This window comes from Gopherus flavomarginatus, chromosome 6 (genome assembly GCF_025201925.1).
Source record: "Gopherus flavomarginatus isolate rGopFla2 chromosome 6, rGopFla2.mat.asm, whole genome shotgun sequence".
NCBI classification, from domain to species: Eukaryota; Metazoa; Chordata; order Testudines; family Testudinidae; genus Gopherus; species Gopherus flavomarginatus.
The window spans coordinates 51,691,119-51,714,114 of record NC_066622.1 but is presented as its reverse complement, the minus strand read 5'-3'; the positions used below and the strand labels follow the sequence as shown (position 1 = coordinate 51,714,114).

Here is a 22,996-nt window from a genome sequence, read left to right as displayed (position 1 = left end):
CATTGGAGCTGCTCTGTATTGGCTCCCTGCCCAGCTGCTGCTGCTCCCCCAGAACCCCACCCAAACCTGCAGCCAGCTGTAAGCTCTGGGAGTCACAGCCTGTTCCACATGTGGCTCTGCATCCGTTCCTGGGGATTGCCCTCCGCATCCAGCTCTCTGTAGCTCCTCGCCTGCCACGCGGCCACCACTTCCCACAACAGCCCGGCCCTTTCCTGCCTCAGGACCATTCCCCTGACCTGGCCAGAGGAAAGGGAAGTGCAGCGGGGAAGGAAATGGTGGGGATTGTAGTCCCATTCTTAACAGATTTCTCACAGTCCGAAACACACTGCAAACAGACAAAGTTCCTCTCTGCCATATCAGATTATGAGTCCCAAGGTTTTTGGGGTCACATTGATTGCCCCCTCTTGTTTAAAGAAACAGTCTTAAAGTCTGCAGCTGCCTTTTCAGTTCCTTTCTGTACCTTTAACTTCAAACTTTATATTATATCCTTTTGGTGACACCCTGATTTCCTGTATTTTTTTACCGATTCAACTCCAAAAGATCCATGAAATGTTACCAAGAAATAGAAAATTGAGAAAGTCAGTGTGTTTGTGAAAATGTTCATATTTTTTAAAGCCATCTCTTGGTCAGTGAACCCTGATCCATGGAGATTCGAGCTACACTGAAGACTGGGCACCTGAAGGGAACGTCCAGCTGAGAGACAAAGTTTCCTTCTTCCCCAGCAGCAGGCTCAGCAAAGCCAGCGTCACATGAGCTGGCAGGGACCATGTCCAGGACAGGTCGGTACATTTCCAAAACCTTGGAGACCATGGCCTGAGGCTCAGTAGGAGTGACACTCTGTAGACCCGAGTCTAGGAAAAGAAAAGGGATGGACAGTGAACAAGTCAACACAACCCACTCCTTTTCACTGGGGGGTTGCAAAAATGAAAACAAAATCCTCAACATTTTAGCTTTGGGTTTAGATTTCCATTGAAAACCACAAAGGTTTTTTGAGAAATTAAAAAAATCCTTCAGCCCAGGCAGCCCGAGGTGCCGGGCTCCCTGGCAGGCTGACACCTCAGCCACCTCTTGCCTCATGGCCTAGGCTCTCAATGCTCTGCTGGTTGCCTCCTCCCTTGAAGGCCCCCAGCAAAAAGAAACAAGCACATGCCTAGCAGAAGACGGTTTTGATTAATCGACCTTTGGGTTATGGACCCACCACGCTTCTGCTGTGTCACTCTGCTGGCTCTTTACCTACAGCCTCCAGCACCCACACTTGCCTTGCGAGCTCTAGCGCTGGCAGGCAGATACGCAGGCTGCTAGGCAGCAGCTTTGGTAACAGCAGACATATGTCTCCGTGGCGCAATGGGTCAGTGTGTTTTGCTGTTAATTGAAAGGATGGTGGTTTGAGCCCACCCAGGGATGGCGATAACCCCTAGCTCCTCAAGACCTGCTGGGAGCCACAAAGGCCACCTCAAACCCATCTCTCTTGGCCTCAGTGGTTTCAGCTCAGACCCGAAGACTGTGCTGGATGCGACTCAGAAATCCATCTCCCAACACCCATGCCGGAGGCTCAGGCTTAATCCTCAAGGCTGAACACAAAACCTTCAGCCAGGCGTGTTTTGCTCCATTCCCGCCTCCGCCCAAGCGGCAATGGAGAAATGTAGGAGACACGCTGGCTAGAAGACACCTCCCTCTCATTTCTCTGTAGGCTGTGACATTATTAATGTAACCCTTCTGCCCCTCTGAGTTGGCAGCAACAAGGGCCGGGTTCAGTATCCAGGGGTTCCGTTTCAATAACCCAATGCCAAACCAGCTCGAGCCCCAACCCAGTGACCTGGGAAAATCTTACACACACCCCTAGGCGCCTCAAAGAGGCAATGCTTCCCCTCTCGCAAGCACAGAGTCTCGGTGTAGCAGAAAAGGTTTAATACATGAGATAAACAACAAACACTTAAATTGGGAAAAACACCTCAACTAGAGTTCATAGACCAAACCGTGAGCAAAGACCCACCCCAGGAAATTGGGCTGTGTCCTCTTTCCTGGGCTCTTGAGTCCAGCAACCCCCAAATCACCCACAGTCCCAAAAGTCCCACAATCCCAAAAGTCTCTGTCCTGGGTCAGTGCAGCCCCAAAGTTTGAGGGTCTATCTGCAGAGCCCCCCCCCAGCCTGGGTAGAAAGGGGCACCTTACGTGGTCCAGGGCCAACTGCCCTGCCTCTCCGTGGGTTCTGCTCCCACCTTCTCCATGAACTGCTCCGCTTTACCAGCCGCTCCACTCTGCTCCTCCAGCCGTTCTTACAAACTGCTCCGCTCCACCAGCTGCTCTGCTCTGCTTGCTCTGTGTGCCGCTCCACCCGTCTCACAGCTACTCCGCTCTGCCAGCCGCTCTGCTCCACCAGCTGTCCCGTGATCCGCTCCAGCCATGCCCACAAACTGCTCCACTCCGCCAGCAGCTCTGTTCCACAGTATAGCTTTGGGCTCCCCACTAGTTAGCACAGTACTCAGTGCTCTCAGCTCAGTAATTTCAGCTCTTTAGTGATTTTCAGCTCTTAGTGATTCTAGCTCATAGTAGGGGAGCCCCAGTGCTAGTGCACCATTAGCCTAAAGTGAGTTCAGCTCAGTAATCTGTAGCTAGATCCATAAGGAAATAAAAAAAATCAACTCTAACACTCCACAGTGGAAAGAGAAGGGGATAAAACTGGTGCTTCTGGCTCTACAAGGACACTGCACCACCAGACACAAATACCTGTCCCCAGGCTCTCTCAGTTCTCTGGGTTTTGGAACCCATGTCCCTTGTCTAGCAAGTACCACCCAACTGAGGGTGAGTCATATGTCACCAAGCAGTCCCACAGCTCGGCAGTCTGGGATAGGGTAGGCGTGCCTATGCAAATACACTCTCTGAAATTCTATCCACCAGATGTCAGTGTAGAGCTTATCCTGACACTGCTTACATCAATATCAACTGGGACCATATAGATCATTGCTGCCACCACTATTATATATTTGCAGCAAATATTGTGCAAAAGTTGTCATGTGAGGTGTCTGTGACAAGGTTATGATTTGCTGGTTATAATTATACTAGCTGTATGTGTGTACTATTTTTGTATCTGAAATTATGAATATGGGCTATGTACTTGTATCTCAAATGTATTTGATTTCAAGTAGCCTCAGTGATGTATTTGGTCAGCTTCTTGAGAAGGGACTATTCTCAGTAAGTGCCCAGTCAAGAAACGCTTCACTGACAATGGACTTTGGAAAATGCCAATCCACATCTGAGCTTTCCTGGGAACATTCAAACTAACATGTAAACAATGGCGTAGGCCTGCAAATTGAATCATGCATGGACATGTGACCTGCCCATGTGACTCCAGACTCCATCTTGCTGCTGTGATTTTCCTAGGTCAGCCCTAGGACCAATCCTATTCAACTTATTCATAAATGATTTGGAGAAGGGGGTAAAAAGTGAGGTGGCAAAGTTCACAGACGATACTAAACTGCTCAAGATAGTTAAGACCAAGATAGTTTATTGGATGGGTGGGGTTCTGTGGCCTGCCTTGTGCAGGAGGTCAGACTAGATGATCAGATTGGTCCCTTCTGATCTATGAGTCTATGAGTCTATGAGACCAAAGCAGACTGCGAAGAACTTCAAAAAGATCTCACAAAACTAAGTGATTGGGCAACAAAATGGCAAATGAAATTTAAGGTGGATAAATGTCACGTTGGAAAAACATAACCCCAACTATACATACAATATGATGGGGGCTAATTTAGCTACAACTAATCAGGAAAGAGATCTTGGAGTCATCATGGATAGTTCTCTGTAGCAATGAATTGACACATATGACCCCAAGATGAGATCATTAATACACTAACCTGAGGAGAAGGACACCCCAACACTAGTAGGGAGAGGAAATACAAAAAGGGAAGAGGGGAGAAATCCCTACTGAACATGCATTACACCTAGCGATGGTGGCAGAACAGATTATCGGCTACACAACCCAAGAACGGGATCTGCATGTTGCTGTAGACAGATCAATGAAAAGCTCCACTCAATTCACAGCTGCCAGCAAAAAAGTTAACATCAAGTTAGTATTCATAAGGAATGGGCTGGAGAATAACACCAAACATTTGTATACAAACCAAGGGGGAAGCCTCCAATACCCTGGGACCACCCTGCCTACTACAGCGCTGCACACAGGATATTTTATATCTATCTTTGAGAACTGGGGAAGAAATGGGTCTAAAAAGAAACATTTGCTAATGAGAGAAAACCATCTGAATATGAAGAGATTTTATATTAAGTGAGAGTAATTGGACAGTGGAAATTCAATTAGCAGACAGCAATAATTCCCGCCCCCCCACCCCACACACACCATTCACATGGCAGCAGGGAGCCCTTTGGGGAGGTGCTTTAAGAGGGTACGTGAGGGGAGTGTGGAGCAGGAAAACTTCCTGGCAGTGGGGAGGAGGCAGAAGCAGGGGCAGGCAGGTGACTGGCAGCTGGGGGTAGCAGTAGCCAGGACTGTGTAACCTTGTGCTGGACAGTCTCCACTGCGGACTTTTTCCTCCTGTCCCCTTCCTTGCCAGCAGAGAATGGCCACCCCATCCCATCCCAGAGGCAGCTGTGTCTCAGGGCTCTGCAAACTGCATCCATTAAGCCCCTTCTCATTTGGGGAATGATTCAGGACAATTTCCCAAAGAAAGGAAGAAAATTTGCTGCAGGTCAAACGGGTGTGAAAATATCCCAAATCTGAGATTGTTAAATTAACATTGGACAATTAAAGAGAAAATGGGGCAAAATCTGAAAAGGAGACTAGAGAAAGTGTCAATAATTGCTCCACCAGCACCGACCCCTCATGGAGCCCTTGCTGCTTTTAGAGCTGAGAGGAAACTTCCTCTCTCTGATGCCTGGCCATACTGGAACTGGTGACCCAGTGAAGCTGACTTGAGGCTGATGCAAGGTAAGCAAAGCTGAACCAGCTGCCCAGGGTATGGAGTTGGAAGTTAGAATGGGGGGGTGGGCCTGGGTTCCCCTACATCAGTGGTTCTGAACCAGGGGTACGTGTACCCCTGAGGGTACACAGAGAACTTCCATCAAGGCATCTAGTTAATTGCCTCATTTTACCACAGGTTACAGAAAAAGCACCAGCAAAGTCTGTATGAACTGACATCCCTGCACAGAGAGTGACTCGTACACATGGCTCTGTGCCCCAGGCACTGACAGGGGAGCGCAGGGCTCACACCCCCGGGGTGTATGGATAATTCTCAGGTACAAGGAGATGGTTGCCAGCCTCGCGCAGTCCCCGGGTACGGGGACAGGCAGCTGTTTCCAGATTGGACACTCGGGGCCCACAAGTGACCTGCTGCCTGACACCAGCTCCTGGACTTGCCTCTTGGGCAGGAGACTCCCCATCCCCATCCCCACTCTACCCCCTAACCTCCACTCCCCTCCCCGAGCTGGGGGAGAACCCAGGAGTCCTGGCTCCCAGCCCTGCCCACCCCCATATTTCCATAGGGCTCCACCAAACGCCCCCCCCCGAGTGGGGCAGCCCCGCGGGGCACATCGGGGCGGCACAGACGAGGCCAGGGGAGAAGCAGGCGCCCGGCAGCCCCCACCACACTGGGGGGCGCCGCGCTGCGGGGGGAGGGCAGGCCGAGACCCCGGGACACGAGAGCTTGGGGAGAGCGGGGCTGGGGCTCTCTGGGGGGTGGGGCGGGAGGTGTGCAATTGACCCAGGGACCCGCCCTTACCTGGGCTCGATAGGACAGAAACGCCCCGGAAAAGGCTGGGAGTTGTAGTTCCTGGCTCGTCTCAGAGCGGAATTTACGAGTGGTTGCTCAGGCAACGCCACCCCCTCCCGGTGCACACTGGGAAGTGTAGTTCTCCCTCTCACACACGGCCTCTATTGGAGGAGGGGCCGTAGCTCGTCAGGTTCGCCGCGCCCCTCCCCTAGGCTTTGCTCCCTCCCCCCCCCGCCACGGGGAGCCAGTGAGGGGGGCACCAGTGGGACACAGGCTCGGAGGCAGCCCACCCAAGCGGCAAGGGAGAAGCGGACGAGACACACCGGCTCAAAGACGCCTCCCTCCCACTTCCCTGTAGGCTGTGCAAAGCTCTTGTCCTGCCTCATGCCTCGTCAGGAAAGAGCAGCCATGCTGCCCAAGCCTGAGTCACGTGTGCAGCCTGGCCCGCCCCAGCTGATGGTGCGCAGAGCCACGCGAGTGAATGGCAGGTCGAGTCGGTAGCCTCGGCTCTTTCCCCTGACAGCCACACAGCGCTGCCCAGCTCCCCGAGAGCCTCCCTCGTGTTCTCCCGCAGCCAGCCAGGGTGGGTGGGAAAAGGGGACCAGGAAGCACTGCAGCCTCATTCTGGGACAGGAGGCCCTTGCCACACCCAGACCTCCCTCTTGCCTTCAGCCCAGGCAGCCAGAGATGCCAGGGAGCTCCCTGGCAGGCCACCGCCTCAGCCACCTCTTGCCGCTCTGCTGGTCACCACCTTGCTGGAAGGCCCAGAGGGAAAAGAAAGAAGCACACATGTAGCAGAGGAGGGCTTTGACCCATTGACCTCTGGCTTATGGACCCAGCACGCTGCTGCTGCGCCACTCTGCTAGCTTTTCACAGCCCTGCCACCCAGCCAGCAGTATCTGGATTAGTGCCTTATGAGCTCGCGCGCTGGCAGGCAGATGCGCAGGATGCTAGGCAGCTGCCCTGGTCACAGGATTTTACAGTGTCTACAGGGTAAAAGGGATCTATTTGAGGTTTGGACCCCACTGGGAGCTGGGTAGCTGAGTGCCGGAGACGGGAGCACTTCTTAAACTGTTTTCAGTTAAGCCTTCAGCTCGTGGGGGACGAGGTTCAGCCTTGGATCCGTGTCTGCAGCAGGCAAGAGCCTCTGGCTCAATCGGCCCTGCTCGCTGTCTTAGCAGACTAAAACCTGGAGCAAACGCACACGCCTTGCAAAGGAGCAGGAGCCGAGATCTCGAACAAATATCAACATTTTATTAAGATGACGTTCAAAGAAAAAAAAAGTGTACGGTACAGCATTTAGGCACAGAAGTGTCTGGTGATCAGGGAACAACGTACAGATTACCCAGGGGGTGCGAAGTTCAGTTTAAGATCAGGTGGCATAAGGAATACATAATCTGCAATAGCCCCGACTAGGGGCAAAAGGTTAATGTATAGACATTGAGTCAGGAGGGTATGTTGTCCATGTGAGGGCTAAGTTCAGGTGTGGAGTATAACGAGCAGATAGGACGATGAGGATGGATTAACCCGCATTTGGTGAGTTTTAACATTCAGTGTTTTTGAATTTTTGCCACAATCTAGTTTAAGCAGGGTCGCTATGAACTCTACCCTGCCATCTGTTGGTGATCTGTTGAAAGGCCTTTTGAGGCTTATGTCATTTGCATGGTTCCACCCACCCCAGATTGCATGATGGGAGTGCTTGTCCAAAGGGTCATTTCAGCTGCTGTGGGATCCCCAGTCTCTTTGTTATTGGGGCAGGAGTAATGCAGTGTATTTTCCTGTTCGTTTTGGATCAAGGAGAGAGTAACTGTACCTGACATTTGAGGCCTGAGAGCTTCACCCTCGCCTGTAAAGTACTCACCATTAAGGAGTCTGGGTTCTGAACACCCAATGCTTGTGGGGGATAGGAATGGATGTTTGTTGGTGCTTTTTGGCTTGTACGTGCTGGTTTTGTTCTTTCTGTTTCAGGTGTGTAAAGACAGCAGCATTTTTGAATTTGGTTGTAGAGGTGGTGCATGTGCCACAAAAATTGTGTCCCTTCCTCTCAGCTCTGGTCACAGAGTCTAGAATTTGCATAAACCCATCTGCTGATCTATGACTAAGAAGCTGGTTACAGAGATAGTTCATGTGTCACAAAAGCTGTATCCCACAGCTGATCTCCCAGAGTCCAATCTGCAAAATTTTCTGGCTTTCTGAGTGGTAAGGAACATTTTCCCCAACTATGGAATTATTTACAGCTTTCAGTGTGAAAATGAGATCAAAGCTCAGCAACTTAGGTATGTCTAAAAATTGCATTTAGTCATTAATGATTTTATCTGTGGCATAGAGCCAAATATGTACTAGAACTGTAAAAAGCTCTGTTTTTAAACTAGAGAGATATAAAACACATAAAATGTGCATTTAGAGGTTTCATAAGAAATCCATAGTACTACATACAAATATTCCTTATCAATTTCTTTTATTTCACTGTGCTTTGGAATCCATGTCCCTTGCCTAATGAGTTTTATGTAGGTTCGGTGAGTCCTGAAATCATGAACTGCTAAGTTCCGTTCTACTGTCTTTGATTCATATCACCGGAATAACTGCACTTTATTACCCCTGCCCTAATAAGAAAGAGACTGGGGATCCCACAGCAGCCGAAATGACCCTTTGGACAAGCACCCCCATCATGCAATGTGGGGTGGGTGTGACCATGCACATCAGCAACAAAAGACCTTTACAACAGATCACCAACAGATGTCAGGGTAGAGTTCATTTTCACCCTGCTTACATCCTCCCCCCAGCCAAGAATTGGTGGTCCTGATAAATCACATTCTCTATTATACCAACTCATTGGTATTGAATGTGAAGTTATTGCTAGCAAAAGTAGCCACCCATCTCTGCCTTGTAGCATCCAGCTTAGCCCTTGTTAACACATGTCAGTGGATTGTTCTCTCTCCACACCTGAAACTCAGCACCACACAAGTAGTCTCGAAATTTCTCAGTGATGGCCCATTTCAAGACCAAGAACTGCTGCTGGTGGATGGGATAGTGAGTTTCGCTATCAGACAGTCCTTAGCTGGCAAAGCCTACAGATTTACATTTCCTTCCACTTCCTGGTATGGGACTGCTCCCAGACCCTCCAAACTGGCATCAGCATGCAGGAGAAACGGTTTGTTTGGGTTAACAAGGACTAGGACTGGCACATGAATCAGGCAAATAATTATTTCCCGTAAAGCCCTGACACTTCTCTCATCCCGCCATGTCCCAAATGGAGAAGAGAGGAGCCCCTCCCGTGTCCCAGGCCAGGAACACCAGATTGGAGTGGGTGGGGGAGAGAGAGCGAATGAGGTGTTCATGACTCAGTCCAGGTCTGTTAATACTGCAAAGGAGAAGATTTCTTTCCTCAGTCCAGGTCAACTGGAATTGTTGTTGCAGTGTGGGAGAGATGTTTCTCATTTGGTTCATAGATGCTTTAGTGAGAAGGGACAGGCAGAGGTTTCTTCTTCCCTCTGCAGCTCAAATCACACACTTCTTTTCTGCTTTTTGCTCCAGCTTGATTTCTCTCTTGCATCTCAATTTTCTCTTTCCTGGCCTCATTCCAGAGCATTCACAGCCCAATTCTCTATCCTAACCCTGAGTCCTCTGCTACACCCTCAATGTCTCATTCTAACCCCACCTCAGAGTCTGCACCCCCAGAGCCAGTGCCTTCATCCATCTGCACTCCAACTCTGTCCCATATAGCCCGATTTAGGGTGTACTAATAATATTAATTTGGATAATTTGATGAAAAATTAATTTATTAGCTTACATTTTATTTAATTTAATTGAGTTACAAAGTTACAGTTGCATTCCTGCTATTCAGAAGATACATATGGCATTATATGCAACAAAGTTTCGGTTAATATACTCACAGCCTTCCTTGATAATGTTGTGGTAAGAGACACAGGACCAGCCTTGCAGTTCAGGTTTCTCAATTCTTAAGTGAAAGATGCAGTGCTAAGAAAAAGCTGGTGTTACTTAGGGTTTACTTGAATATGTTAAACTTAAAATCAAAACCTAATAAACAAAGACTAAAAACGTAGGGAAACCGAACTTATCCTACTTCCCTTGAAACTTAAAGTTTAAGAACAAGTACAGCCTGCTGATAGTACATAGAGAGAGAGTGGAGGAAGTAAGTCAGAATGATAGAGCAAAGTGCTCTAGCGAGGTGGGTTACCTCTTTTATAGGGCACAAGGGCCGGAAATCCTTCCTCCTATGCCCAAATTTCATTCCTCACCCACAAAACATTAGGGTACATTTACTTCATACGCTAGTATGTTTGTGCTTGTTGATGACATGTACATATGCACATAGGTTCCCTTGTGGTGTATCTGTTAAATCTGTGGGTACAACACTGAAAAAAACCCTATGCCATTCTCCATTGTCAATTGGTCTAGGTAAAGGTCTTGGACAGGCATGGGTACTTATCTATTTAAGTAACATGATAAAGGTCCATTTGCCTCTCTGAGTAAAAGGTCACAATATAGATATGCTAACTTTGCCTTAGCTTAACATACAGGATATGGCCTGTAGGTTCTCGTAAGTCATGTGTCTCAGTCCCCTAATCATTTTTATTGCCCTCTGCTGGACTCTCTCCAGTTTGTCCACATCCCTTCTCATGTGGGTCCCAACCCCAAAAGTACTCACATTTCACCCCATTGGCCCCAAAATGCCAGCTTTTAATATGTAAATAGGGTGCTGTCATGGTCAAGTCACTCCCGAGCTCTCCAGCGGAGCCTCCTGGCAGAGAAGAAGGTGAAAATTAGCCAGGACGTCACTCAGTGAAATCCCTGTGCTCCCCACAGGTGGTATCGGAAGGCTCTAAGATGGCTCACTTCCCTTTCTCTCATCAGCCTCAGGCCCCAGGGTTACAAATGCACAAACCAGTTGGGATTCTCCCCTGGCGTCAGGGTGTGGGGCTGCTCTGAGGGGATGGACTTGCTCACTTGGGATATTAGTGCAAAGATACAATTTCAATTTCTCTTAGAGAAATTGGAGGGCAATTTATATTTGGTAAAAATCTTATTTAGTGAAAGGAAAGCTGCAGTGACAGCCTGGTTACTGGCGTGCAAAACACCTTCCTCCTGGGAGAAACAAGAAGTTAGAATTAGAAATTTACATAGTTTGTTCCAGTGTTGGTACAAGTTTAATTTTGCTTCTGTGTAGGTTTGTTTCAGGCTATGACCATTTTGGTTTATTGGGTTGTTTTGGTTTTTTCAGTTGGAATGGAGCTTTTAATTGACATTATCTGGATTTGAATGGCTGATCTGCAACACCAGTTTTGACATAGTTCTGCATATTTTATACAGATTTGACCAGTATTCAAGGATTCAGTTCCTTTATAGGAAGTTTTAGTGGTCATGCTTATTTATTTGATGTTATTTTATCATTCTGCTGTAGCACACTTTTTTGATAAAATGTTGAAATTATTAATTTACAGCATTTGTTAGTTTTTATTTTTATAAACAAAGTTTTTCTTAATATTTGGGTTTTAAATTAAGCCTTGTTTTTTGTTTCAATTTTCATTTAGGTTTTGGTTACTGATGGGATCTTTAAGAAAACTTTGGATTCAGTACTAAAATTTGGACAGATTTAGAATATTTAAAGTAAACCCTGTTTACTCTTTTATTTTAATAAAGTTTGTATTGCTGTAAACCCTAGCCGGGGGGAGAGGAGATGAGCCTGGCCTTTAACTGAGAAGGAACAGAGGCATGGCCCCCATGAAGGGTGGGGCCAGGTGATGGGGGGCACAGCCCCCCAATTTTTTTTGTCTCGCCCATCGGAGTCCCCCACTAAAAGAGAAGAGTCTGATGCCACCTCTGCTGGTCACTGGGTGTCACTGCTGCTCCATGGGAAACATGCTCTGTGCCTTACCAAGATTGGTGGGAAACACACTCTGTGCCTTACCGTGACTGGTCCGTGGGTGTCACTGCTCATAGAGAGCACACACATGCTGTGCATTACGCCTCCTGACCAGTGGGTGTCACTGCTGTATCAAGGGAAGCACCTTCTGTGCATTACTTTGAATCACCAGGAGGTGTCACTGCTGCTCCAAGGGATACATACTCTGTGTGTTACCCTGATTGGCCAGTGGGTGTCACTGCTGCGCCAAGGAAAACACCTTCTGTGCATTACTCTGACTGCCCACTGGGTGTCACTGCTGCTCCAAGGGAGACATAAGAGCGGCCAGACTGGTTCAGACGCAAAGTCCATCTAGCCCAGTATCCTCCTGTCTTCTGACAGTGGCCAGTGCCAGGTGCCCCAGAGGGAATGAACAGAGCAGGAAATCATCAAGTGATCCATCCCCTATTGCCCATTCCCAGCTTCTGGCAAACAGAGGCTACAGGCACCATCCCTGCCCACACTGGCTAATAGCCCTTGATGGATCTATCCACCATAAACGTATCTAGTTCTTTTTTGAACCCTGTTATAGTCTTGGCCTTCACAACATCCTCTTGCAAGGAGTTCCACAGGTTAACAATGCAACTGCCCTGAGTTTACCACCCCCTCCCCTGGCCAGGTTGTATATGGAAAAGAGGATGAGGATGAGGAGAGCCATGATGTGTCTGTCACTGGCTGGTGCCTCAGTTTCCTCTAGGCAGCAGTGCTGCAGGCTCCTTTGGTCTGTGCCAATGCAACTGTGTCTGGGGAAGGGGAAGTAGAGGCTCATGCTTCCCAGCCCCACACCCTATCCCCAGCAGCTGGGGAATCCAGGCCAAATTTAACCCTGGTAGCTGGGCCGGGATTAGCCTGGGCTGGGGTAGGGCTGGGGAGGAATTGGGAGGGAGACAGATGCACCTGGTGTGAGGGAAGATCCTCCCATTCCCTCCCAACCCCCTTCACTCCTTGCAGCATAGCACCCACTAGCATTTCTTTCTCTGTCATGGGAGATGTCTGCTGCCTGCTTCTCCCTTAGCATCGTCTCTCTCCATCCTGGGGCACTGGCATTGCCCAGCCTGTGCAAACAGGCAGGCCCTGGTGTGCCCCATGGCACTGCCCTGCAATTGTGGGGGCAGCTGCTGGATGGAGCCATATCGAAATATGGGGATGGGCAAGGCTGGGGACCAGGACTCCTGGGTTCTCCCCTCAAATGTGGGAGGGGAGTGGAGGTTAGGGGGTAGAGTGGGGGAAGGGCAGGGCTGGGATCCAGGAATAATGCTTTTTCTGGTTTTCTCCACCTGCTGCAGCTGCCTCGGTCCTTTCAGTGTGTTTCTTGTTCCAAATTCATTTGCTGACTTGTGTAACTCACCCCAGAGGTGGCTGCATCTCAGTGTTGGGTGAGGCACCCTTGGCTTCATCACCTCTTAACCGTGTCTCTCTCCCCCTTCGGGTGACCCTGCAGCACTCGGCAAACATCCACAAGATCATGGGGCACTTTGAGCACTGGGCAGGCAGGGGCCAGGTGCCCAGCCCTCCCTCCAGAGAATGGGACCCAGCACAGTTTACTTTTTACAGGGATTAAAAAGGGGCAAAGGGGGGCAAATCAGAGGAGGGGGTGGCCAGGGTCTGAGCAGGGGGTGGAAATTGACTGGTCGGGGAGTCAAGCAGCTGGAGGCAGAGTTAGGAGAGGGACTGAAGGGCAAAGTCAGGGAGGGGGGAAGGGGCCGGAGTTAAGCCCAGAGGGAGGCGCTGCCAGAGGGTAAAACCCTGGCACAGGCAGGGACTGAGGGTTAACAGTGATCCCGGTGGGCTGAGACGCCAGTGTTTGCAAACATGGGTGGGGGGAGCAGAGGGCTTTTTTATTTCCCCTCCCACAGGCAGCACCTCTCAGCATGGGCTTCCCAGGGCTGGGCTCTTAAAGGCACAGGCATCCCACTGCCTAGACACTGCAGCGCCGCTCTGATGTAACCTACTGAGCTGCTGCAGTAGGAGACTCAATTCAGTGAAACTGGGCATTCCCTATACGCCCCCCAGTCAGGGGGCTGTACACCCCCTTCCCCGAATTTCCCCAACACCCCCTCCCTCAGTGGTCAGGTAGTTACATGCAGCGCTGCCAATGTTGGTTCCATTGGTTGCAAATTTGAATGGAAATTGAAACGTCAATATACACTTTAAAAGCAGATACAACGTATGAAAACTACTTGTACCTGAGAAAGTAAAATAGGTTTGGAAAGTCTGGACAAAGCCGGGTTTCCTCACCCAGCTGTGGTGTTTGCTGACAGTGTCGGTGCATTGGCTTCTGCAGTGTTGGCCAACCTTAGAATTTCAAATGATGATTTGTAAGCGAGGTGTGAATGAGCTCTCCCCTGACAGCTACTGATGACCAGGGTTGGGAGGAGGCTTTGGGACCAGACTGTATTTAAATGAACTCACCTACTCTGCGGAGGTATCCAGCGGACAGAGCTGGGCTGCCTCTGCTCTAGATGCCCGGAGGAGGGAAGGTGTGTGGGGCTCCAGCATGGGACTCTTCCTCCCTGCTGCCAAGGCCTGCCTATTAATCCCTGCCCTGGCACTCCTTTCTTCAAGCGCCATGTGGGCCATAGGAAAAGTGTGGTAGGAAGCACAAGGGCCAAGCTTGTGGACATCAGGTGCAACAGCAAGAATCCCAACTATCAGGGTAGCAAGTTCTAGAGCCCTAACCCATTGTGGCCATCCCAGCCAAAGACCTGGCTCTAGGAGGTGTGAGTCACCCAGCAGGAGGGGAAAGATTCACTCTTACACAGCTTGAGACAGGGAAGTTGAGCTCTGGGGCTTTACCACAAGCATGGGTGGCATGCTTGTAGAAATTTTGGTGGTGCCCAGAACCCGCCCCCCAACTCCGCCCCCCAAACTCCACCCGCACCTGCCTAAGATGCTGGGAGAGGGTTTGGGGGGGAGGTCTGGGGTGCAGATCCTCGGCTGGGGATTAGGGTGCAGGAGGGGTGCAGGGTGCAGGAAGGGGTGAGAGGTGCAGGATCTGGGAGGGAGCTTGGGAGTGGGAAGGGGTGCCCCCTCTGGAAGGGAGTTTGGGGATAAGAGGGAGTGCAGGGCTGAGGATGAGGGATTCATGATGCAGCTCAGGGCTGGGGCAGAGGATCAGGGTTGGGGCTGAGGGAGCTCAGGGCAGCCTGCCTTGCCATTAGTGAAGGGCAGGCATTAGGACCCCAGGGGAAGCAGACAGCAGTTCTGCCCAGAATCCCTCTACTCCAGCAGCAGGAGCAGGCAGGGGACAGGCACATGCTGCTTTTTGTCAGGCAGGGATGCAGTGTGGGACATGCAGGGGCCAGGGGAAGAGACCCAGCTCCAAATATTGCTGGAGCAGGGCCCCCAGCCCTGAATATTCCTGCAGCCCGAGCACCACAAATGTATATAACCTGCCGCCTATGACCACAAGCCGACACAAGGTCTCACTGAGATTTGAACTCAGCTTTCAGGATTCAGAGTCCTGAGTGCTGCCCATTACACCATGGGACCAGCTTGGGCTGCCTTCTCCGCACATCGGTGACCCTCATGGGGCTGCTCGTGTAAGGGGGCCCTTGGCCCTTTACTAAAACTTACTGTGTGTGGGGGGGGTGGTTGGTTGGCTAGTTCCCAGCACCAATAGAAGGGGGAAGGATCAATGGGAAATCAGGACCCTGAGACTGACAGTCCCCAGGGACAATGGGCAGAGGCCAAAGCTCCAAGTTAGCTGCACTGACAGGCCAGGCAGTGTAGTGAGAGAGTCACCAGGCCAGGGAGTCCCATCCTCCATGTGAGCTGGAACTGCCTGGGCGAGAGTGGGGCAGAGCTAAGGAGAGAGCAGGAGCCTGAGAAGAGCTGGGGAGCAGAGCTGTGCAGGTGTAGTGCCAGAAACTGCTGCATGTAGGAATTTGCAACCTGTAGCAGTTACTGATACCTGAGGTTGTTCTTATTTGCTGACTTGTCCTAACTGGCTAAAACTTGACAGTGGTTTCTCTAGCAAAGGCCAGTCCCTGGCCCCTTGGTCCAGACATCCCCCTTCATATCAGGCTAGGGTGACCAGATGTCAAAGATGAAATATCAGGACGTGGGGGGCAGAGCAAAAAAAAAAAGCCGGAGGGCCCCCCCCCCCCACAGCCAAGCGGCAGTGGCACAGCCCCATCTCCAACCAACTCTCAGCTCCGACCCCCGATACACCCCCATTTCCCCTCTCCCCTTGCTCCTGGGCCCAGCCTGGGCTCCGAGCTCTGCAGCCGAGCCATGATCCGGGCCCCTCCTGCAGCTCCCGGGTAAGGAGTGAACCTGGCAGGTCCCGGCAGGAGCGTGTCCGCCCCACTTGTATCTCTGCCCCCCGCCCACCTGGGCCCTGCCTGCTCTGTGCTGCCCCCAGCCCCACTGCGCTGCCCCACAGGCTGCAGGGCTGGAGCAGCTTCTGCGCTGTGCTCCCAGCCGTGGTCATGGCCCGTGTCCAAACCTGGGAGGGAGGAAGAATGTCGTGTGCTTGGGGAAGAGGCAGGGCCAGGGTGAGGATTTGGGGAGGGATCCAATGGGGAAGTGAGGGAGTGGGGCTGGGGGCAGGGCCAGGGCCGGGATTTGGGGAGGGATCCAATTGGGGAAGGAGGGGGTCGAGTTTGGGTGGGGCAAGTATCCCTCCAGACTATGCCTGTGTGCCGGAGAAGAGGACAAAGTTATTTGTTTCTCCAGGGTCCCAACCAAACATCAGTCGGGACGCGGGATAAACAAGCAAATATCAGGACAGTCCCGATAAAATCGGGACATCTGGTCACCCTATATCAGGCTTCAAGTTGAGAATCATTTCCCATTCCTGCTCTGTGGAAGAGGAGACTTTTAAACGCGCTCTCTGTGTGACTGCACATGGCTAAGCAAAGAGAACAAACCCCAAATCCCCCCCCCAGTGCTTTGGGAGCCAGGTTTGCGGTGGGAATTCTGTAGTTCAGATGATGTCACGCCTGGGCATTGTGATTCTTTACCAGTTTCTCTGGCATTGGGGCATTTTTTTCTCTCAGAGCTGTGATGGCCGAGTGGTTAATGTGTGGGAGCTAAAATCCAATAGGGTTCTTCTGTGTGGGTTTGAATCCTGCTCACAGTGAAGCCTGTGTTTTAGCCAGTCTCTCACCCGGGCAATACCTCTGTACAACCCCCTGAGATGCTCTCAATTCTCTCCCCACTCCAAGTAAATCCTGCTCTGCTCCTTTCATAGAGATCCCTGGGACATCACCTCACACTGTGTCCCTGAGGTGTCAGGCAAACTCTCAGCACCTGAAACCTCTGCCGCTCACCTGGTGCCCCATAGATCAGCCACAGCCCTGGCTCTGCTCCTCTCTCTAGAGTGCGAAAGAAGCCAAGTCAGCGACTCCATGGGAGCTATGGGGCTGCAGAACCAACAGAGAAAAAATAGGTGCTCAGCGCCCACTGGCAGCCAGCTTCTGCCCCCCCCCAGCCCACTACAGGCCTTGCTGACAAGCTCCTCCTCTTCCCTTTCAGCACCTCCCACCTGCCAGTGATCAGCTGTTCAGTGGGGTTCAGTAGGTGCTGGGTGGGGAGGGGGAGGAGCAGGGACGGGAAGAGCTGGGGGTGGGAGAGGAATGGGGTAGGAAGGTGCAGGAAGGGAAGAGATGGGACGGGATGGGGTGGGGACTTGGGGGAAGGGGTGGGGTGGGGGCAGGGCCTGAGGAGGAAAGGGGGGGATTTGTCCCAGACCCCCGACTCCTCTAGGGCCGGCCCTGAAGGGAAGCACTGACTATTACAGTGACAATAAAACTGACCAGCGTTGCGGGGGAGGCTGAGGGAGATCCGCACTCATTAGGTCTCTTCTCTCCCCCAAGGTGAGCCAGACACTGCTCTCTCCTGGCTCTCACTCTAGCAGCAGGATGCCAAGAAGCCATTTCCCCACAGGAAGTTCATTGAGTGCCCCCCTGGTGCTGGGGGGTGGGGCTGGCAGGGGGTTGATGTCTGCACAGACTCTCAGCTGCCAGGCCGGAGGGGGCACTTGGGACCTTACCAGACTGGCTCAGTGAAGATGGGGGGTTGACAGAGCAATACAGACTCTCTCCAGAGTACGGAGCAGCATCCGCCCATGCAGCCAGTCAATGAGCATTTCCCACAGCCTGAAGCTGAGGGGGAGGCAGCAGCTGCTGTTCCAGCTGCTCGGGGACAGGCCCTGTCAGCGAACAGCCTGTCATAACCTAGTCCCAGATTTGGACCTTAGCGTCCAAAATATGGGGGTTAGCATGAAAACCTCCAAGCTTAGTTACCAACTTGGACCTGGTAAAGCTGCCACCACCCAAAAAATTAGAGTGTTTTGGGGCACTCTGGTCCCCCCAAAAACCTTCCCTGGGGACCCCAAGACCCAAATCCCTTGAGTCTTACAACAAAGGGAAATAAACCATTTCCCTTCCCCCCTCCAGGTGTTTCCTCCCTGGGTTCCTGGAGAGATGCACAGAGGCAAGCTCCGTGAATCTAAACAGAGGGATTCCACCCTCCCTATTTCCAGTCCTGGAAACAGAAGTGCTTCCCTCTTCACCCAGAGGGTATGCAAAGTCAGGCTAGTAAATCTAACACACACGGATTTCCCCCTGACTTCTTCTTCCCACCAATTCCCTGGTGAGCACAGACTCAATTCCCTGGAGTTCCCCACTAAAGAAAAACTCCAACAGGTCTTAAAAGAAAGCTTTATGTAAAAAGAAAGAAAAATACATAAAAATGGTCTCTCTGTATTAAGGTGACAAATACAGGGTCATTTCCTTAAAAGAAATATGAATAAACAGCCTTATTCAAAAAGAATACAATTCAAAACATTCCAGCAACTATACCATGTAAATACAAAAGAAAAAAACAATAACCCCTATTGTTTTATGATCTCTGTACTCACAACTTGGAAACAGAAGATTAGAAAGCAGGAAACAGAAATCCTCCCATAGCCGAGAGAGAGACAGGCAGAAGACAAAGAACAAAGGACTCACACACAAACTTCCCTCCACCCAGATTTGAATAAGTTTTGTTTCCTGATTGGTCCTCTGGTCAGGTGTTTCAGGTTACTTCTTTCCAGGTGAAAGAGACATTAACCCTTAGCTATCTGTTTATGACACAGCCACTTCTTACTCACCACAGCTAACGGTGCAGGGTTCCTCCGGTGGGGGTATGAAGTAGCTGTTTGTTTTCCTTTCCTTTTTGTGTGCAACTGCTGACAAAAACATTCCAGACAGACAAGCAACAGGCCAAAATACTGTCATGCAGCTGCCAAAGTAGCTCAGTTGGGAGAGCATTAGACTGAAGATCTAAAGGTCCCTGGTTCAATTCCAGGCTTTGGCAGACCCTTTCATTCTCCTTTGTGCAGGGGTGGCTTGTTTTCTGGGAGCACAGCAGTGCTTGTACCCAAGATAAGTTACTGATCTTGGGCTCTGCAGTAGGAAAACATAGAATGGGCTTCTGCCCCTAGTTGACCCACCTGACCTTTAATAATGAGAACTGTCTTTCCCAATATGGTAGGAAGAAAGTGAGGCAGGGCAGCCCTCAGGAATGGTGCCAAAGGGCTGCTAGGCAGGGATTGGGGATGAAAACTCCTTTGTGCAGCTGAGCAATGGCAGTACCAGGGAAGGGGCATTTGTAAAAGTGACCCCACACACCTCTCCTGCTCTGGGCACCTAGAGCAGAGGCAGCTGGTGCTGACAGCTCCAAGGGAAGGCTTAAATGCCACAGAGCAACTGAGGTCAGGGCTAGAGGAGGGCAGGACCATGCCTAGGTGTGGCCTTCAGACAGGCACAAAAACACCCAGCCAGGCTGCTCCCTGCCATGCCGAACACCCACTGAAGGTCACCAGCATGCAGGGCAGCTGCTGATGCTCTGTGGCCAACATCACAAGATGGTAGGAAGGCAGGGCCAGCCCCCATGGTGGGGCCTCTGACTGGTCCCACTCAAGGTGCTCACTTTTGCAGTGGGGCAGGAGATTTTTCCCCAAGAGGCTTTTTCCCAGCTGGTGAGAAGCAGAGAAACACCCAGGCTCCCAAGGTGCTATGTAGCAAACCCCCTCAAGCACAGGAACTGGTGCACATTTGGAAGAGGGAAACTGCTCTACACACTAGCCCGGGCAGCCGCCCATTTTCTTTGGCAAGTCAGGAAGGGCAAAGGCTAGACTGGAAGCACCTGGGACTTCTGCCCCAGCCTTCGTGACACCCAACCCTCAACTCCTTCCCAGGGCTCTGGCTGAAGCCAGAGCTTTGGCCTGAGCAGCCAAGAAGAGGTTCCAGCCCTGAAGGGAGCAGGACTTTAAGCCCAAAGGTAAAGCTGGACAAGCACAACCATGAAGGGACTCAAACCCTGTATCCCCTGATCCAAAGTCAGATACCTTATCCATTAGGCCAAGTGGTCACAGAAGAAAAGGCCCTCCAGGCACTTCTTTGGAAAAGGCAGACACTGATACATCTGACAAAGTGGGGATTCACCCACGGAAGCTCATGCTCCAATATGTCTGTTAGTCTGTAAGGTGCAACATGACTTTTTGCTGCTTTTGTAGACTGTGTTTCTCAGGTCAGCTACTGAGAGGGGCCGAGACTCTCTGAGCACAAGAAGTCGAGTTCCCAGTGAGATGTGAGACTTAATTCTCTGGAGCTGAGTGCAGGGCTTTGGCAGGGGGTCTCAGGCATGGGGGACTGTGCTGCAGCAGACGGACCAGCTGTCTAGGTGCGAAGATTTAATCTCACTGAGGAGGAGGAGGAGGAATCCTGCTGACAGGCAGTGTCCAGGACCGGTGCAACCACTAGGCGAACTAGTAGGCCGCCTAGGGTGCCAAGTGGTTGGGCGCACCAAAAAGCACACTCAGAGGAGGCAGTGGAGTGGAGGTGAGCTGGGGCAGGGGGCTGGGGGGAAGTGCGGGGGGAGGGCTGCCTGCAGCAAGTAATGGGGGGATGTGTGTGCAGGTGAACCGCTCCCTGTCCCAGCTCATCACTGCTCCATCTTCTCCCCTGAGCATGCTGCCCCTACTCTAATTCTCCTCCCCTCCCAGGCTTGCTGCACTAAACAGCTGATTGGCACCACAAGCCTGGGAGGCAGGAGAAGTGGAGCGGCGCTGGCGTGCTCAGGGGAGAAGGCGGAGCAGTGGGGAGCTGGCGTGGGGAGCTGCTGCAGCAGGGGTGCCTGGCTCTTCCCCATCGCCCCTGCTCCTGCTCCGCCCCAGTCCTGCCCTCCCACCCCTGCACTCACTGCATGGTAAGTGGAGTGACCCAGCCCCAGCCTGGTCCACTCCCCTGGTTCCCAGCCATGCAGCCAGTGAGTGCTGTGGGGCGGTTCCCTCCTCCCCCCAATCTTGGGAGCCAGCGGAGTTCTATAGCCCTGCTTCTCTCATCCCTCCATCCCCTTCCCTGCCCCCAATATCTCTCTTGGGCTCTGTGGGGCTGGGTCTCTCTCCCTGCCCCTGTGCTCCCTCCTGCACAGCATGTCCTGGGAGTGACTCAGTTTCCCTGGACCAACATCTCACCACTCGACACGTCTCTTCTGTTCCCCACCTCCCTCCACCCCACCCCATTTTCCCTGCACCCCAGGCTGGGTATCTGCCAACCCCATCTCCTCTCCTCCTGACCCCAATATCTCCTGCCCCTATGGGTTTATGGGGCTGGGTCTCTCCCTTCTCTCATCCCCACTCCCAATATCTCCTGCTCCTATAGGTCTATGAGGCTGGGTCTCTCCCTCCCCCATTCTCCCCTCATCCCCTCCCCCAATATCTCCCTGCCCCAGGCTGTGACGTGCTTTGACGTGTGCTGGGGCTGTGACGTGTGCTGGGGCCAGGGCTGGGTTTTTGCTGCCCCAAGCGGCGGGGAAAAAACAACAACCCACGATTGCAATCGGTGGCAGCTCCACTGCGCTGCCTTTTTCCTCGGTGGCAATTTGGTGGCAGCTCCTTCCCTCCGAGAAGGATTGAGGGACCCACCTCCGAATTGCTGCCGAAGACCCCAGCATGCCGCCCCTTTCCCTTGGCTGCCTCAAGCACCTGCTTGCTGAGCTGGTGCCTGGAGCCGGCCCTGGCTGGGGCTGTGACGTGCGCTGGGGCTGTGACGTGCTGTGACCTGCTCACTCCCCAAGGGCAACTCACTCACTGGAAACCAGCAGAACAGAAGGTGTCACGTGTCCGTGGGCGGGGTTATGCAAATGAGCAGTGGCTGGCGGCAGTAGGGAGAGCAGCGAGATGAACCGAAGGAGCCGGGCAGAGAGCATTCTCTGTGTGTGGACAGAATCCGGTGTGGGGAGTTCATGTGGGGAGTGCCTGCACCGGAGTCACTTCAGGGCAGTGATTGCCACTGAGCTACGTAGTGACAAAAGGTGTGTGAATGGGGTATGGTGCCTGGCTGGGAGCAGCTTGTGGTGATAAGAAAAGGGGTGGGAGCAAGAGGTCCTGTCCTAGCAGGGGGTGTATAGCCTGAGAGGGTGTTTTATGGGTGCAAGTAGGTTTGGGGGCTTTTTGCAATAACAAGGGGTGTCTGCAGCTAGAACCCTCCTAACCCCACTAGTTTTCTTGGTGGGGTGGGGTGGTGGATTCTGTCATGTCACAGTCCCTGGGGGAGTAGTTTGAATCATAACTCCAAAGTGGGAGAATAACTCCCCCGACTCCTGCTCAGTCTCCACTAGGGGGCTGGGCTGGGATCTCTAGGGAGGGAAGCACAGGGAAAAACAGTCTCCCCTATGGAACCCAGGAGTCCTGGATCCCAGTCCCCCTGCTCTAGACCCCTTCCACTTCCAGAGCCAAGGATAGAAACCAGGGGTCCTGGTGCCCAGCCGCCTCCCTGCTCTGACCACTAAATCCCACTGCCCTCCCAGGGTTGTACAGGGGTCCCTGGGTCTGTGTCCCAGCTCTGCTAAGGGCCTTGACTGATTTTCCTAAAGCACTTCCTTCTGAATCTAGCCGATGAAGTGGGAATTCACGCACAAAAGCTCTTGCTCCAATACGTCTGTTGGTCTATAAGGTGCCACAGGACTCTTTGCTGCTTTTACAGATCCAGCACATCTGCCCCCCCTGCCCGGTCACTGCCCACCCCCGTGTGGGGGCACCAGCACTGTGCCGAGTAGTGATGGACAATTGTCCAAGCTGGCCAAGGGGAGACGTGTGTGTCCCTGCTGCCCTCTGCTGAGCCCTGCTCTGTGTGTGTGTGCGTCTGTGACACTCTATCAGTGGGTTGCTGGGCTAACCAGTAGGAAATGGCTTTGCAGGATTTTGTATTCTGCAGCAAGTGACACACACACACACACACACACACACAAAGGGACTCACAATCCCAGGAACACTCACACACAACACACCCAGAGGGACATGTTAGTCCAACTCCCAAAGAGAGAAACAATCACACTCCCAGCCACACTCACAATA

The 22,996-nt window shown here is 52.0% G+C and overlaps 1 long non-coding RNA gene and 1 other non-coding gene across 2 annotated transcripts; one reads left to right on the top strand and one right to left on the bottom strand.

The window, feature by feature from the left end:
* Positions 1-3,653: 3,653 nt before the first annotated feature.
* On the bottom strand, positions 3,654-4,714 carry LOC127053676 (uncharacterized). Its single transcript, XR_007775103.1, has 2 exons — positions 4,405-4,714; positions 3,654-4,041 (listed from the first exon to the last, which is right to left on the bottom strand). It is a non-coding gene; the product is annotated as an uncharacterized LOC127053676 (long non-coding RNA).
* A 14,167-nt stretch (positions 4,715-18,881) lies between these two features.
* Positions 18,882-18,954, top strand: TRNAF-GAA (transfer RNA phenylalanine (anticodon GAA)). The gene has a single exon. It is a non-coding gene; the product is annotated as a tRNA-Phe (tRNA).
* The last annotated feature ends 4,042 nt before the right edge of the window (positions 18,955-22,996 follow it).